The sequence below is a fragment of the Arvicanthis niloticus genome, chromosome 8 (assembly GCF_011762505.2).
Source record: "Arvicanthis niloticus isolate mArvNil1 chromosome 8, mArvNil1.pat.X, whole genome shotgun sequence".
In the NCBI taxonomy this organism is placed as follows: domain Eukaryota; kingdom Metazoa; phylum Chordata; class Mammalia; order Rodentia; family Muridae; genus Arvicanthis; species Arvicanthis niloticus.
Window position 1 is genome coordinate 33,901,484 of NC_047665.1, and position 16,547 is coordinate 33,918,030.

A 16,547-nucleotide genomic window follows, 5' to 3' on the forward strand; every position below is an offset into this window, starting at 1 on the left:
TTTGTTTTTCCTTTGCTATGGAAACAAAACACATGCTTTGCTTTAGCTGAAAAGTTTGCAGTTCCCTTTATGTCATAAGGGTTTTGTTTAATACATGAACTGACTTATCCCAATGTCCTGTTTATATAGAATAAAATCACAATGAAAACGCACACCATCAGAAACTTACAAAAGATTTCTGTTTTATTCATTTAATAACATTGTTCAAATTCACTGATGTGTCATTGAGAAAAACAACTTTGAGTGAGGATAATATCCACATGCTCACACACTCAATCTTACATCATCGTCTTTGAGTAGACAGTACGTGCTCAGAGCCTGGAAGACAAATGGTTTACTTTCATGTGTGGCAAAAGAGGCGATAACTGTTTTACACAATTAAAAGGCCTTGGATTTGTGTATAATTTTCATTACTCCTGGGATTTCTCTGTTGAACCAAAGGTCATTATTCTAATCATCTCAGACTGTCTTTTTGCCCCTAATAGATCTTTGCAAAGCCCATCTGTCTGCAGCTTGTGGTATAACCTTTCTTGATAGGGGCAGGATGGCAGATGGACAGCAGATGGGAGTTTTGCCCTGTTTTGTGGTTCAGAGCTTGGCCCAGGCATGAGCTGTCAGGGACTGTCAGTTTGTCCTCTCAGCTTGTGGGCTTCATCGCTGCATTTGGCATTTAAGCTGCAGCCTGAATTAATGCGGAGCTGGGCCAGTTATTGACCATTGTGAGTAGTTAATGGTGATGGCTATCCATTTATGTAGAGGCACCTAGTGAGTCTATAAAAAGAACTTGGTGGGAACTGTCCTTGCTACTTCATTGTGTGCTGGATCTTCAGGAGCCCAGAGTCAGCTGTTCGCCAACATCATAGCTGCATAATTAGGGAAATACCACAGTCATATGGGTACTTTCCTTTTCCTCCAGTGTAACTCACTTTCCCCAGAGTTTTGTACATAGAATCATGTGGGAAAGCAAAATAGATGTGCCGCCAGACAGTGGTAGGATGTATGTTCTTGTTTAAGCTTTTGAACATTTTCATATTCTGGAATTCTGAGATGCATTGCACAATTAAATGGACAATCGATGATGTCCTGGCTATAACAAATGCAACTGCTATGTGACCACAGCATTAAAGGGTAGTTCCTGGGATAATTAGTATTTCTTGAATGGGAAAAAGTGTCTGTCAAAAATATTTTGCTTTTGCTGCACAGCTTTTAAAATTTATTTATTTTTTATGTGCACTTCAATTTTCTGCTTGGCAGGTGACACTTCATTGCAGATAGAATCCAGATTGGAGTAAACAGATGCGTCTGGAGAATCTCTGTAATGGAGGGTAAGCGTTGCCAGTGACCGTGAATAAAAGGCAATCAGGGGTCAGGATTGAAGCTGGGATTTTGTTATTTTGTTATTTTGGCTTGTTCATTTTCTTTCACTCTGAGTTTTGGTATGTTTATATTTGATACTCGGTGGTGCTTCATCTCACTTTTGACTAAGAACTAAGAACAGTTTATGTAAACAGTGTGTAACTACAAATGTTTAAAGGAATATCCCAAAATGGTCAAATCATTGTGATGCCAGTCATCACTGACTTACCATGCCATTGAATTCACCTGAAGTACTGAGCTCTGGTATTTAATCGAATTTATACTGTTTCAACATGTAGATTCTCTTAGTTCTAGGGGTGTCAGGTTGCTTTTTAAAATATGTAACTAATTACAGTGCACCAAGTGATATGAGTAGCACTGGGTCATTGTATCCAATGCATTGTATTTGTATTTCATTGCATAGGTTTTATATATATATATATATATATATATATATATATATATATATATATATAAATAATATTGTAGATTTTCTCTATATAGAATTTAAAGGTTATATATGATATATATACATGAGGTATATATCATAAGGTCATATTATATCATGAGGTATATATCATAAGGTCATATATATCATAAGGTCATATTATATATGACCTTATGATATATATACATATATATGATATATATATGTATATATATCATAAGGTCATATATAATAAATATGTTATATATTATATAAATATATATGATAAATATTACTACATTCTAGACTATAAATAAGTCTTAGATGATAGTTTACCTAGACTCTGAGTAACTCCTAAACCACCTAATGGATTCCCACTCATCCCACACTTATATTTATATTAAATATAATATATATTATATATATTAAATATTGCTATATTTTTAAATCTCTGTTTCAGTTTTCTTCCATAAGTGAAAAGATTTACATATTTAATTGTGCTTGTATTCACAAATGAGATAATGTGTGTACCTTTGTCTCATTTTAGTTTTAACTCTTCATTTGTTTACTGCCTTAGAAATTTGAAAGGTAGCCAAAGCTCCCCCTATTCTCAGTCTTGATACTATATCTGTGGCTTTCTCGAAACCAACTTATTTATTCTTTCTTTTAAAGGCATCTTAGAAAGGGACAGGAACCTGTTAATGGTATGTGCACAAGAGCCTAAAGTGCTGTGCCCCACCCCTAATAGCTATCAACATGGTTCCTGCTAACATAATTTCAACTTGAGATGTGCCCAGGATTTAGTGAGGTATATTGTTTGATGGCTTGAATAATAGGCACTTGATGCTGTCTCCCTGTGATTGATGAAGCACTCCAGTCCTAGTTAGCTAACTCCCCTTAGCCATGGGGTAAAGGGATATGGTGAACTTAAGGTTGGTTGCAGCACCCATGACCTTACAGTAAGAGAGAAGCTCTGCTTTGCCACACATTGTCTTCTTTGCTCGGTCTTGTTCTTCAGCCTCTTATGGAGGCTGCTCTTCAAAGAAAGATTAGAAGCTATGGCCTCTTCCACAGAAAATATAAATGATCTTACATTGAACATTCTCCATAAACAGCTAATGTTTCGAGTTTAATCATCCTCAGGATTATAGTCTGCTTATGGATTACAAAGCACTTAATCTCATGCTTTAGCCCTTCGGGCTTTTAAAATTCCTCATTAGGGAAGTGGTGAAGAAATCCAAGTCATGGAGGAGATGAATCAAAGCTCAGCACACAGGGGTTTCAACCACTGCCTTATATTCCTAGTAGCTACTACTGGACTCACAAATGCAAACTGCGAACCTGCATGGCTTCAAGAAATTTACGTTCTTAAAATAATCATTATTTATTAATTAATTATTTCATTTTTTGGTGGTTGGTGGTGGTGGTGGCTGTAATAGTGCTTCTCTCTCTCTCTATCTCTCTCTCCCCCCCCCCCTGTTCTGTGTGTGTGCGTGTGCGTGTGCACGTGCACTCTCTCACATGCTTGGAGACCAGATGGCCTATTGGTTTAGAGCACTGTCTGCTCTTGCAGAAGATCTGGGTTGGATTCCCAGACCTCAAAGGGCAGCATATGACTGCAGTTTCAGGGGATCCAATGCCTTCTTCTGGACTAGCTCAGTGATTACATGAGATGCACACAGGTGCAAACAGACAAGACTCATACATATATAACATGTTTTGTTTTTTTAATCTTTTCAAAAATGAAATTGTAGTAAACTTGGGGGCATATGACTTCTTGAGCCTATAAGAGAGGTTTTAAAATAAAGGATCCAGAAGCCTACATCACAGGTAGTTAATGTGGGCAAGAGCTGCTGCTTTCAGGTGGTCCTGCCCTGACCTAGCAGTACCACATGTCCGAGCACTCTGCTATGGAGACTTGCACCAGGATGTTGCCAAACTGATAAAGCCTACGCCTGGCTGGACAAGAGGAAGTCAGAGGAAACCCCATGTTGCAAACAAAAGCATGTTGGCTTCACTTAACCCAGGCAGGATGTGCATTCAGAAGAGACACCTGCACTCCAGGGTTTATTATGGTCCTGTTTGCAATAGCCGTGAAATCAAATCAGTGTGGATGTTAATCAATAGACTAATGGGATAGAAACAAAAGCTGTGGTATATATACACAATGGAATTTTTCACACATGAAAAAAATGACTTCTGCAGAGATGAATGTAATGAGAGATGGTTGTGTCAAGTAAAATAAACTAGACTCTGACACACAATTGTGTGTGTGTGTGTGTGTGTGTGTTGAGAAGGCGAAATCTTAACTAGAGAGGGGACCTGTAACATTTTTCAAACACCAATTTTTTAATGATGGTTCTTAAGTGCTTTAACCTTCGGGGAAGAAAGGATACGGAGGGGTGTGGACCTGTTTAGGAAACTTTTTTGGAGCCACTACCATCTGTGTTGTCTAGAAATAGACAGTTCAGTTCACAGGTTAGCAGGCAGCTCAATCCACTTACAAACACTTCACAGATACACCAGCAGTTCAGTTCGGTAGAATTGGGTTAGAAATAGCAGTGACAGGACCTAGCAGAGACAGCCAGGCCTCAGCCTTGGCTTCAGTCAGCAGGAATGACCAACAGGAACACCAGGAAAAGTTCTCAGCTGTGCCTCTCTCAGCAAAATGTAGAACAGTGAAGATGTGAAACCCACAAGCATTGCACTACTAGCTGGCTCTATAAAACCTCAGCCTGCCACTGTCCATCAAGTTCTCTTTATCTCTCTCCAAACATCATATGTCCTCCACATGTCTTGCCACAGCACAAGTCTTGCCTCAGCTGACATCACTCTGACAATCACCTGGAGTCCTTGAAAGCGGCAACAAACTGCAGCACACTTCCAGAAGACTTTAGTGCATTTCTCTCTATGGAGTCCTGACAAATGCAGCTCAACTACACAATGTAATCATTGACCAATACATGTGTGTCATTAGCAAAGAATCCTTTACCATGTGTCCTTTCATGAGGTTGCTTTAGCAGAACATCCTCTCTCCTGTGTCTGCTTCAGCGAAATGTTCCTTCAGGAGTCTGCCTTAGCCTTCCACGCCTGTGTCCACTTTCACGAAACTTTTCTTTACATGTTTGCCCCAGGAAAACACTATCCAACTGACTTTCCAAAGAACCCTTAATTTCTACTTCAGGGACCAGTAAGGGTAACGGAATGTGCCTGCCATAAAAGCAGAAAGGTTGAGGGCACTACACAGAGCAAGGAGGAAGGCATTAGAGATGCCAAATAGGATGACAGAAACATATTCCATAACAAAATCTATTGCCTTGTCTCCCAACTTAAATATCTTTTTAAAAAGAATAAAGACAAATGTGGTATTGTGTGCCAGTAATTATATCACTGGACAGGCTCTGGAAGGGAAATTTTTACTTTAAGTCCAGCCTGGGCTACATGGCAAGATCTGTGTCAAAAAAGCATCCCTTTCCTGTGTGTGTATGAGAGAAAGGAAGAGCTGTGGAGGAAAAGACGTGCTGTCCTGCCTTGGCAGTGTTCTTTGCTCTATGGGTAGAAGCTTTAACCACACCAGGAGGAACAAGAAACTTTTTTTTTTCAGGCTAGTGGTGTAAACTTCTACATCTGGAACAAACTATAAAGAATTCCTCTATCATAGAAAAGGGATGGGACTAAATCTTGGGCCAAGATGTATAGGTGGAGTTAGAGCAGAATCCATGACAGGGTCCCATTTTTAAGACCTCAACCTCATCATGTGCCCAATTAATCAACATAGCAGAGAGTTCTGTCTTTAATTCCATTACTGAGGAACCAATGTCCATCACTAGTGTGATTCCCAGTTTTCAGACTGGAGACTAAGAACAGAGGTGTGAAAGCACTGGCCCTAAGTCTCACAGCCAGTGACTGGAAAACCGGAGTTTTGCACCCAGATAGTCTGTTGGTAGAATCTTCCTAACATCTTGTAGTACAACAGGGCCAGAAGAGTGAGCGTGTTGAGCAGACTGATGCAAAGCAGAAGAGTGGTCTCTTCTGATATTGATGGAAATGCATACTGGAGTATGTGGTTATAGAAAAAAGGGTCACACAATTAAGATCACATTTAACAGAGTTGTTGGAACAACTGGATTTAGAAAATTATCTGTGACTTTAGTAGTAAGCAAATCCACTAGAATTGTGAAGATTGAATACTGAATTCATTGGATACAGGGATGCAGAAATGAGTGTAGACTAAAGAAGATGTATTAGTAAAAAAAATCTTCACACACAAAAAACATCTTCACTTTCTCATAAGTGTTAGAGTTCAAAGAGAATTTCTGCATCTGTAGGAATGTTATAAAGTTGAGAAAGGATATATGTGTGCATGCAATATATATGTGTGGATGTATGTGTGTGCTTGTTCAAGTGCATGCATACTTATGTGTGTATATGTCTGTCTTGAGTCAAAGGTTGATGCCTTGTATCTTCCTTGATCACTCTCTGCCTTCTTTTTGAGGTAGCATCTCTGACTGTATCTGGAGTTCACTCCTTCAGCCTTGCTGACTACCCAGTGATCCCCAACTATCTGCCCAACGGTGCTTCTTAAATACTGGAAAAACAGATAGGTGTTATACTTTATGTCTCACCTTTTCCTTTCTTTTTTAAAAAGACATGATCTAGTTGTTTTGTTTTTAGTTATTTGTGTGTGTATGTATGGTGAAGTATGTACATGGGGATGTAGATGACTGTGGAGGCTAGAGGTGCTGGATTCTCAGGAGTTGGAATTACAGGCACTACGACCTGCCTAACTATATGTAGGTCCTCTGCCAGAGCAATACATGCTTTAACCATTGAGCATTGCTCCAGGTCTCTGGTGCCTGGCTTTTAACACAGAAGCTGGCAAGCTGAACATAAAGCCTCATATGTGTGCATCAAGCATTCTACAATCATCTGAGCTTCAGGGGTGTGTTATAAGGATAAGGTAGTTTATTTATAAGACATGATGAAGAGTCTAGTAGGATGAGAAATGTTCTTTATTATTAAAAAGCAAAACAAATAAAGAAAATGGCCTAAGGAAGCTTGTCAGCGTATCTCCGATGTGCATTATGGAAGTTTTCTGAAAGTACAATATTTGTGTCTTATTAGTTGCTCATGGTACTTTAACAGATATACAACGTACTCCTTTCTAGTATGTGGGTTAAAACATACTATATTTACAAACGCATTATTAATCTCACATTCTGAGAATAGATTTTTTTCTTGTGACTGTGCCAGCTAGGAAAAAGTTGCTTCCTGTTTGTGGATGTGTGTTGATACACATGTGTCAGAAGATAGCTGTTTGGTGATGCTACAAGAAGCAACTGTCACTCTAATGTAAAACCTGTAGCAGACACAGCTCAATCAGCCCATCTTAACTTGACAGAACCGAAAATGTCTTTAAAAGAGAGTCTGAAGAACTAGGTTGAAACTCTAGCCAGTGATTGTTTCTAGCTTCCCCCTGACGTCTCCAGATCTATTACATGGTCTGACGGAAAGTGAGGGGCATGTAAATATCTGAGTCTGTATCAACATTGTCTCAGTTAGTAGATGCTTCCAGACAGCAAGTGTGTCGAGAGAATATATTTAATAATGCATGCATTTATCTAAGTTACAATCAACATCTTACCATGTTTGGTGTCCAGAAGACACAGTCAGATCTCCTAGAACTGAAGTTATGGCTAGGTGTGACTTCCCTGATGTTGGAACTTTGAACTTGAGTCCTTTGGATAAGCATCAAGCACTTCTTTCTTTCTTTCTTTCTTTCTTTCTTTCTTTCTTTCTTTCTTTCTTTCTTTTTTTTTTTTTGAAATTGAAGAAAACTTTTATTTAAAAAAAAGAGTTCAGGAAAAAATGCATGTCTTATAAGATACAGAGGCACCGGTTGTGGTGGCGCACGCCGGTAGGATTTGCTGAAGGAGGCAGAGGCAGGAGGATCACGAGTTCGAGGCCAGCCTGGGCTACGCATCAAGCACTTCTAACCTCTCACCATCTCTCCAGTCTTTCTCTGCTGAAAGCCATTGAAGCATCCTGTCTTTCCTTAAATCTCAGCATCCTGGAGTGTGTGTGAGATTGTCTCCACAGGCCCACTTCCATACAATCTCTCTTATGTTAGATTTCTACTATCATTAATGATAAATCTATAGTAGATGTCCTTTATGTTTTTAGGTTGCATTTGTGGTTTGTACATATGCATGCCATGGTGTATGTGGCAAGGCCAGGGGATATTTTGCAGGAGTTGGTTCTCTTCTTCCACCATGTACATCCTGAGGGCAGCTGTAGATCATAGGTAAGCACCTTTAGGTAAGATCATTAGGTAAGCATCTTTTCTTGCTAAGCCATTTCTGCAGCCATGGGTTATTTTTTTTTTAACTTGTGTAGGTTTTAACTCTAAGCGAATTATTCACATTTGTTTATATCTGTATGTCAAACACTAATACCTACTCGAAAAGTGATGGTTTCATTTGGAAATTTGAATTGTCATTTGGAACTGTGGGTTGGCAGTCATACTGGGTCAATGAAAGAACTTGGCCATGTTCGCTGGCCATACTTGGCGTCATTTTTGCCATGTGTTTGCCAGATGCAGAAGCCTATTCATTCCCAGAGGGCACAGAGTTGTGGAGGAAAAGCTTGAAACTTGTATCGTTGAACACACTGCATGTCTCTCCTCTGATATTTTGGCTAGAGAAGTTTTTTTGTAGGTGTCAGGATAGGAATGAAAAAATCGATCCTCCCTTTGACCCCTTTTGGGCACAGAAGGAGTGTGAGTGAGGGTATGTAAATGTGCATATGTATTTGTGTGTGCACATGTGAAGGCCAGAGTTCACCTGAACTTTTCTTTCTTTGTTCTCCACTTTGTGTTTTCAAGATGAGGTCTCGCTGAACTTAAAGTTTATCACCTCAGTAAGGCTGACTGGCCAGAAGATCTGCCTTTGTCTCCATTCCTTCTTTTCCTCAGTCCTGGAGTTACAGGCACATGCTGCTGTAGCTGAGTTTTATGTACGTGTTGGGGATCTGAATGCAGGTTCTCATGCTTGTACAGAAGGTATTTTACTACCTGAGCCATCTCCCCAGCCTCACAGATTTTTATAGAATGCCTCCTTAAAGCACACTGGAGAACATGGCTGCAAACAAAGGAAGATTAAAGATGTGATTTCTACTGTGGAAAACAGTTTTGAGTGTGAACAGCTAAAACAATGAGTTGGATAACACACACATAGTCTTTGTTAAGGGCTTCTGAATGTCCCGGGAAAGTTATTACTCAAAATGGAGAACCATGGACATGTCTGTATTTGTATCAAGATAGACTTATATGCAAAGGGTTCTAGAATTTTTGACAAATCAATCACACAGTTAAGGGTCATATATTTATAGTTGATCCAAACCCCAAGATGAATAGAGACGTCAAAATCTTGAGCATATTGGATGTTTACACATGAATAAGCAAGATGGCAGACATTGTTTTCAAGTAGACTTTTTATTTTTTTAGCATTTGCATGTTTTTGGTTCAGCTTGTAATTTCCATATAACATTTTTTTCATGTTTACATTAGCATGTAATTAGCATATATATAATTCCATGGTGGGTTATATAAATGCCTATGCTCCCCAAGAGGAAAAATGTCTGTGGGTTTTTATTTCCTTTACTAAAATATTTCTAAACTATGTTGGTATTGGGGGAATAATTGTATTTTTCTTTTTAATTAGAATTAATAGTTTAAGTGATTCAGCAGCCTATGAAGTTCGACTTCTAAATTAAAGAACTTCATGTTTCAGGAAAGGTATTTAGTTTTGGAATTTGTAGGGATAGACTTGAAATATTAATGTTAATTTCTCCTTTACAACATTTGGTATTTTAAGTACTGTAGTTACTCTTTAGCTAGAGTCTTGTATTTGAGAAAAATATTTTAATGAAGTTTATCAATTTTATTTTTTAATGCTGTGTGTTTATGAGAGAATGTGTGTTGAATAAAAAAGAGAAATATCATTTCAATAGATACCCCACCTTTCACCTAATAGGGTGAAGATAATAAATGAAGGTGTGTGTGTGTGTGTGTGTGTGTGTGAGAGAGAGAGAGAGAGAGAGAGAGAGAGAGAGTGTGTGTGTGTATGTGTGTATTTTTTCAATGGCCTTTAGAGCACGCATACCACATGGCCTTTGCAATTCATTTTTGGCTATTTCATTTTAGTGGATTATTAATGCTATAAATTAATTCTGATGCAAGGAACACATGGTTTCTCCCCCCCACCCCAATTGTTTTATTAAATATTGAACAGGGTGGGCTGGCATGGCTTGTTGTAACAGAATATTTGAAGTATAAATGTTAGTTGAAAAATGAGAGCACTGAATGAGAAAGTATACTGTGATGGGAGCTTCATCTCCATGTGTGGATGTGTGTTTGAGTACGCTCAGGTAATTCACAGTAAGAACAGGAATTCACAGACATTGTCAGGGAACTTGTATATTGCCAGTGAGAAGAACTCTGAAGGAACAATGCAAATTGTTGATATTTAATTTTGTTGTTACTTCTGAGAAGTTGTTTTTAACTGTGAAAATAATTTATCTACCGTGAGCCTCTACTTTTTCATGTTCCAAATTAGTTAATCTATGCTATATAATTGTTAGTCTCCAGAGCAGTGGTTCTTGATGTATAGTTCATGACTCCTTTAGCAAGTATCTGTCTCAAAATATTTACATTATTATTCGTAACAGCAGCAAAATTATAGTTATAAAGTAGCAATGAAAGTAATTTTTTTGGTTGGGGATCACCCCACAACACGAGGAATTGTATTAAAGGATTGAAGCATTAGGAAGGTTGAGAAACATTGATTTAGAGTAATATTTCCTCCTTTATTCTAAAAGCTCTTGATACCTTCCATAGTCCTATAATAATGTCTAGTTAATGTATAGTTAGATTTAAAGTATTTCTTAATGTTTTTAATTTTTTCTACAACTTTTGCTGTGTGTCTAGCTGCACCCTTGGGCTGGACGAGCCAGCCTTCGTGGCTTGAAGAATAGGATAGGTACAATCTACATTCTAGAAGGAATGCATTCTTGCTCGTGGCTGAGAAGTTCTTCTAAAAGGATTCAATTTAGGATTCCAGTACCCACCATCTTCATCTGGACTCTGTGGATAGTACTCACTACAAGCATGTGCACATACACACAAACACATGCATGCCTGCATGCATGTGTGCACATACAGACTTAAATAAACTCTCTCCAAAGGCAGGGATATTTAGAGGCTGGAGAGGTAGCTTAGTGGTTCAAAGCACTCACATGGCAACTCATAGCCATCTCTAAGTTCCATGGGATATGAAACCTTCTTCTAGCCTTCAGAGGCTCCAAGAGTGCATGTGCTGCACAGATATATATGCAGGCAAAACACCCATACACATAAAGATGCAAAACAAACAGATAAACTAGAGAAGCAGCCTGTAAATTGTGGCCCTTTGCAGAGCACTCCAGATACAAGCTAGGGTGAAGGTTGAGCAAGAAGACCCAACCCGGGGAGACCGTCCCTTCTTTCTACTATGGAATGTTACAGAAATACTTTTAATGGTTCTCTAAAGCATCTGGTACAGGCTACAGAGGCCAAAACGGGACTATTAAGAAAAGCCCTCTCTCTGAATATGATATGGCTGTTACGTTGGTGGTTTTGTGGGAGAGGGTATGTCTCTGACTCTTTTGCCTACTTTTGAGACTCTTTGTCTCCTGTTGGGTTGTCTCATGCAGTCCTCTCTAGGATCGGTTGTTGTCTCGAAGCCTGCTCCTCTCTGAAGGAAAAGTGGAGAGGGAATCAGTCTGGGGGAGAGGGGAGGTGGGTGGGAGATGGGAGGAGTAGAAGTGGTGGTTGGAATATGTTGTATGAGAAAAGAACCTATTTTCAATTTAAAAAATGAAAGGAGGAAAGAAAACCCACTCCCTTCACTCCTCCACCCTTGGCTCATGTCTCAGAGTCAGCCCAGATGTGCTGTTAGACTGAGATGATCAAATGAGTATATATGGACGGCCTGCACATACTCTATGTAGGATCTCCATAGCCAAAGCATCAGGAATCTGAGGCAGAGTCTACAGGATGCCACTCTCAAACTGAAGCTTTCTTATTGTTCCCTAAAAGCTGAGGTGGGGAGTGTAGTCAGCTGAAAGGGATGAGCAGAGGCAGTTTTCCTGTTCCTTTGCTCAGAGGACCATTGCAGCCACCGTCTACACATGTGTAGTGAAGTCACAGGCCACTGTCAAAGGCAGGATGAACTGTCTTTTTCCAACTGCAGCTGCCCACCCAGGATGGGCAGTGATGGGAACAGATGCTTCTCTCTTCATCACAGTGCTGCATACACTTCCTCTTGAGATGGTGCCAGGAGCACATCAGGAGGCAGGAGCAGGGAGAGAATGGCCTGGAAACCAAAAGCACCCCCTGCTATTGACTTCACATTTACTACTCTCTATTGCACCTGAGTTAGAAGACACAAGCACAGTTTTTACTCCCTTTTATATGTTTACCACCACGTGAGAATGAAGAGCTTTGAGCAACGTGAAGTCAATTATGTGATGGGAAAAAACAATAAAAAAATACTTCTTGCACATCTGTGTTATAATGAGGACGTTTCAAATCAACCACACTAGTCTGGCTTCCTGTTTGTTTATAACTTACATATGTATCGGGTTCTCATTTATAATTTATGTATTTGTAACATTTTATGGTACATACTTCTCACTCTACCCTCTCTTCTCTCCTTACAGAAGAGTAACATCAAAACCATTATGTTTGTATTTCAGGTAAAACATGGAAGCCCTGTCCTAGCTGCAGCAGGTAGCTGAGGAGAAAATGAAGAAAGAACAACCCAGAGCTCACAGCTTCCTCCCATGCTCAGGAATTGCCACCAGTGCCATTACATCGACCTCCTTTTGCATGCCTCTGGAAACCACATGTGTCCCCTGTTTATAACGGTTTGGCTATACTTGCTAGCTCTTCTTGGACATTGTTTTCAGAACTTAAAGATACATTGCTTTAGAGGTTTATTAGGATGTATTTAAGATATCTTGCATACCAGATACTTACATTATATTTTATAACAGTGGCAAAATCCAGTTATGAAGTATCAATGAGTTAATTTTATGGTTGGGGGGTCACCAACATGAGGAACGGTATTAAAGGGTGGTAACATTAGAAGGGAAAGTTGAGAACCAATGTACTAGATTGTATTAAAGTGTATGTGGAAAATTGTTCATTGAATTGTGTATTATTTCTTGACTTTGAATGCTGATCCACTGGTATGTAATTGTATATTAATTATTCTGATAAATTGTATAATATATAAAATATTATTTATATTATTAGGATGTATTTAAAAGAAAACTATACTCTTCTCATTTAGTATGCAATTGATTCTTCCAATTTCCTCAGTTAAAAACTCATTGATCAAATTTACTCTTTGAGAAATCCAGACGTGTATATAGCATATTGGGGTTATTCTCGCCCTCCCCCACACTCTCTTATCTCCCTTCCAGCTCTGACACCCTCGATCCTCCCTGTGGGCCTATTCACACACTCAGGTCTTTTTGTTTTATGAACCATTGATTTTAACCAGGGCCATCTGTGTTACCATGGTTTTAGAATTATCTACTGGAACTGGTTGGCTCAAAATAGAGAATGACTTTCCCTTCCCCCAAATCCACCATAGCTAGGAGTTCAGCCCCTTGAGCCCCCTCCCTAGTCCATAATTGATGAAAAGAAAGCCCCCCACCTTTTTTTTGCAGGCCCAGTGCAGGTACCCACAGCTACTGTGAGATCACACCCTGATGTATGGAGCCCTTTACTCTGTCTTCCATTCCCACTTCTACTGTGTTCCCTGAGCCCTAGATGGGATAGTATGAATGTCCTGACAACCTGACCAGGTGGTAGTATATGTGCTCACTTAGACAAAACAAAGACAATGACCAATAGGAAATGTATTATAATCACTGCAAATGCTACAGAAAATGTAGAGAATAACAAAAATCAAACAGTGCTGTATAAATTCAAGGTCATTGCTCTATGTCGATGTCAGTAGCTTATCACTTCCAAAGGATTTGTATCACTGTTAAGTTAGAAATGACCCACTCTTGCTTGTTACGGTATATTTGTCCAGATAGCCAACAAAATGGGGGTGGGGGAATCAGGGTATAAGATTATAAAGTGAGTGTGCTCTGTAAGACAAATGCAAACCTTTTGCAATGGGTATCAGTACACAGCAAGACAATAGAGACTATCTCATCTCTGGCTACCTATTCAGCTATAACATTGTAGGGGTGGCTTGTAGTTTTGACTTGGAACCCTTGAAGAGCTGGGAAGTGTGCCTTTGCCACTTTATCAGATCCAGCTATGGAAAATTAGCAATCAATACATGCCTGGAATTAAGATCTTAGATAGATGGATGTTGTTATAATTAGGAAATTGTCTGTAATATTATGTTAAGAGATTTCCCTTTTTGTATGTTTGCATATCTACATGTTACCTTTCAATGTAAGTTTTTATTCACATTATTAAGTCTAATTGAGTTAAGATACCAGGCAGGGTAGTGGCAAGAGATCTGCTAGATTGTCTTAAATAGCGTTTTCTATTGCTGGTGTGTTCTGTAATTAGCCAGCATTATAGATAACTCAGTATGTGTGCTCTGAGTGGTGCATATCAGAGAGTTTCTCTATCTTGTTTAGGAATATTTTTCCCTTTCATGCTACATTGGACCATACGAAATTTTGATCTGTCATACAATTTACTATCTTTAGGGTGTTGAGAATCGATTGGTCTTTTATACAATATTTATTTTTAAAAAACAGACTAAACAATGACTAGATTACTGTGGCTTTGCATCTTAAATTGTTCTACAGTTTTTTTTATATGTGTATGACTGGGGTTTGATACTCAGAGTTTTTATAGCCCAGTGGTTCTCTTGCTTTGGGTTACACTGTCTTTGGGGGTCACCCATCTGATATCCTGCATATCAGATATTTATATTGTGATTCATAACCACAGCAAAATTACAGTTATGAAGTAGTAATGAAGTTAGTTTATGGTTGGGGGGGGTCACCACAACATGAGGAACTATATTAAAGGGTTGTATCTTTGGGAAGGTTGACAATCACAGTTCTAGCCCATATCCACTAATTGTTAAGAACAAAAGGGTATAGAATAAATAAGCCCATATTTTTGTGTTCTTGCAATGGAAATTCTTTTTATTGTGTATTTTATATTGGCTATCATTGGACACAAACATCACTTTTTAAAAAATGTTTAAATAAATTACATCCACTGATTTGTTGTGTTAGAAAAATGACTATAGCATGTATACCATTGTAAATGATTTCTTGGGGTACTTAGAAGAGGGTTCTATTGCTGAGGTACTGTCTCTCAATCACTAATATCTGAGTTCATATTATAGATATCTACCTAAAAGTAAGGTTCCAAAGTGTGAGTCTTTAATCTCAGTGTTGAATTGGGTGGACACATACAGATCCTTGGAACACATTGGTGGGTCAGGCTTGAAGAGTCCATAAACTCAAGATGCAATAAGAGATCCTATCTCAAAAAATAGGATGGAAAACACTCAAGGAAGACACTTGATGTTGACCTTTAGCCTACACACACACATGTATATACATTATATAGGCACACACACACAGAGAGAGAGAGAGAGAGAGAGAGAGAGAGAGAGAGAGAGAGAGGAGAGAGAGAGAGAGAGAGAGGAGAGAGAGAGAGAGAGAGAGAGAGAGAGAGAGAGAGAGAGAGAGAGAGAGGAGAGAGAGAGAGAGAGAGAGGAGAGAGAGAGAGAGAGAGAGAGAGAGAGAGAGAGAGAGAGAGGAGAGAGAGAGAGAGAGACAGAGAAAGAGAATATGCATTTTCCTGGTATTTGTTAGTACACTGGGAGACCACTTCTCATGATAAGAAGCCCAATTGATTGAGCAGTTTTCCAAATTGTTTGTCCACTAACTCTTTTTTTTCTCTACTGATTATGATTACATGGTATAGCCTATACTAAAAATACCTTTACCAGTGTTTAATAATTAAGAAAGTCCCTATATTTCACACAGGCTGTTAGGACCGAAGCTTTGTGTAACATGACTCATTTTTGGGACAATGAGATAAAAGACCTGTGCACACCTTGTGAAAGAGGGTACAGGACATACAAGAAGCATATACTCGGTGTGAGAGTTTCCTAGTGGCATTGTTAGGAAGTTTTTCTTTTTCTTTTTTATGTATTTATGTGTGATCATTTATGTGTGATTATGTACTACATGTGACTATTTTTTTCTCTGATTCCTCCAGTTCCACTCCCCCTGCCATTACTGACACTTTTCCCTTTTATTTTTGATAGGATTGGTATTAACTGGCTATTAACTACACAGAGCAGTATGCTCTGACTGTGTAAGTGGAGTAACCTTTAACTAGTTCTTCATTTGAATCTAAAAAGTAATACTTACCAAAAAAAGTTCTATAGTTCCTGTCATTTTTTTTTTTTTAAAGAATTGTAGACAGATCAGATTTTGGCAAATGTGTGTTCTCTGATGAGGAAGTGACTGACCCTTTCTGTGTCATTTCTTAGCTCTGAAACCTTATTGACACCAAGCTCCTTTGTGAACGAGTCAACATAAAGGTCTTTGATAATGTCCCTGACTCATTATTAGTGGACATTGTATGTCTGGCTGGCACTTTTTCCCTGTGTTACCGTAAGGTCAGCCTCATGGAGTGTTTCATAACCTTCCCTAACTC

At 38.8% G+C, this 16,547-nt stretch overlaps 1 long non-coding RNA gene across 8 annotated transcripts in view; it reads left to right on the top strand.

Moving 5' to 3' along the window:
• LOC143443328 (uncharacterized) overlaps window positions 1-15,589 on the top strand; it is a 406,912-nt gene extending 391,323 nt beyond the window's left edge. For 6 of the 8 annotated variants that reach the window (XR_013112207.1, XR_013112203.1, XR_013112206.1 and 3 more), the window contains 2 exons: window positions 1,255-1,325; window positions 12,578-15,589. This is a non-coding gene — a long non-coding RNA (uncharacterized LOC143443328). The other 2 variants (XR_013112205.1, XR_013112208.1) reach the window with 2 other exon arrangements.
• The last annotated feature ends 958 nt before the right edge of the window (window positions 15,590-16,547 follow it).